Genomic DNA, 1,949 nt, shown 5'->3' with positions numbered 1-1,949 from the left:
CAGAGTCAAATAACAAGTGAAGTCTAGGTGGATTTTTCCTTAGGTATTGTCTTAATTCAATCGTTTTTCCAAAAGTAACTCCCCAATTCTACTTTTTGTGAATTCTTAGTTTAGTTAATTAGTTAGTTAAAATAAATCCTATTATTTTTAGGCTAGATAATAAAAAGACAGTCATTACTAGTACTTTTAGTTCCTTTGGGTTCGACAATCCGGTCTTGCTAAAGCTATACTACTGTTCGGTAGGTACATTTGCCTTCATTGTGATAATAGTTAGTTTCAAGAGCGATTAATTATAAATTTATAAAACTTATCACACGAAAATCACTTATCAAGTTTTTGGCGCCGTTGCCGGGGAACTAAGATATTAGGAACACTCAATTTTTATTACTTTAGCCATTTATTTTTCTTGCAAGTTAATTTTATTTTATTTTTATTATTATTTATTAATTTACTTTTTCTTTCTCTTGGCATGTTTTTATAGTTTATGACTAGAAGAAACCCGTCAGGACCACTACTTTTTGACGAAGAAATTAATCGTACAGTTTGTAGAAATAAAAAAGAAATAAGGCGAAGCTTAAGATACACAGAGAATGAGCAAGAGGACAATATTCAAACCCCAACTGAGGAGATGGCTGAAAACCAAGAAAATCTGCTACCTCCAGCGATTGCTGTTAATCAGAATCCTGCTCCATGCACTATGTATGATTATGCTAAACCTAATTTAACAGGAACTGAGACAAGTATAGTTAGACCTACTATTGCTGCAAATAATTTTGAACTGAAACCTAATACAATTCAAATGATACAATAGTTTGTTCAGTTTGATGGTTTCCAGGACGAGGATCCCAACACTCACTTGGCAAATTTCCTAGAATTTTGCAACACCTTTAAAATTAATGGCGTTTCTGATGATGCCATCTGTCTTCGGTTGTTTCCCTTTTCATTAAGGAACAAAGCTAAATAGTGGTTGAACTCGTTACCACAAGGGTCAATTACTACTTGGGAACAAATGACCAAAAAATTTTTATTAAAATATTTTCCACCGGCTAAAACAACCAAATTACGTAATGATATCTCTTCTTTTGTGCAGATAGATTTAAAAACACTCTACGATGCATGGGAGAGATACTAGGACCTTTTGAGAAGGTGCCCTCACCATGGGTTATCGCTTTGGCTACAGGTTCAAACGTTCTATAATGGCCTGAATCCTTTGACTCGGCAAATGATTGGTGCAACCGTTGGAGGAACTATCAATAATAAAACACCTGAGGTGGCTTACGGATTTATTGAGGAGATGTCACTGAATAACTATCAGTGGCACGTTATGAGAACAAAGCCGACGAAAGTAGCCGGTGTTTTCAACCTCAACGCGGTTACTATACTATCTAAATAAGTAGAAGTCTTAAATAAAAAGATTGACGGTTTGTGTAGTTCTGATCAGGTACATCCAGTGATGAGGTGCAATTCGAATGGAGTAAGAGCATGTACAGAATATCAACCCTTCAACTCTAGCATCGAGGAGGAACAAGTCTAATATATAGGTAACAATAACTCTAGATCCCAAAATAACCCATATAGTAACACTTATAATGCAGGTTGGAGGAACCATCCCAATTTCTCATGGGGCGGTCAAGGAAATCAAAGGCCACAACATCCTTCGGGTTTTCAACAACCACCTTATCAGCAAGAAAAGAAGCCGAACCTTGAGGAGATGCTAACCAAATTCATCTTGGTGTCAGAAACCCATTTTCAAAATACTGAAACAGCACTTATGAATCAACAAGCATCAATCCAAGGGCTTGAAACTCAGATTGGACAGCTTGCCAAGTTGATTTCTGAACGAGCACAAGGTAGCTTGCCAAACAACACAGAATCTAACCCAAGGGAGTAGCTCAAAGCGATTACTAGTCAAGATGAGGAAGGGTTAGTCACACTTGAACCAGAACCAA

At 36.7% G+C, this 1,949-nt stretch overlaps 1 non-coding gene across 1 annotated transcript; it reads right to left on the bottom strand.

Annotated features, from left to right (window-relative positions):
• Positions 1–1,057: 1,057 nt before the first annotated feature.
• On the bottom strand, positions 1,058–1,164 carry LOC128294382 (small nucleolar RNA R71). The gene has a single exon (XR_008284694.1). It is a non-coding gene; the product is annotated as a small nucleolar RNA R71 (small nucleolar RNA).
• Positions 1,165–1,949: the final 785 nt, after the last annotated feature.

The sequence above is a fragment of the Gossypium arboreum genome, chromosome 6, assembly GCF_025698485.1.
Source record: "Gossypium arboreum isolate Shixiya-1 chromosome 6, ASM2569848v2, whole genome shotgun sequence".
Classification (NCBI taxonomy): domain Eukaryota; kingdom Viridiplantae; phylum Streptophyta; class Magnoliopsida; order Malvales; family Malvaceae; genus Gossypium; species Gossypium arboreum.
Note: the sequence above shows the minus strand (reverse complement) of the source record. Positions and strands in the feature narration are given on the sequence as shown.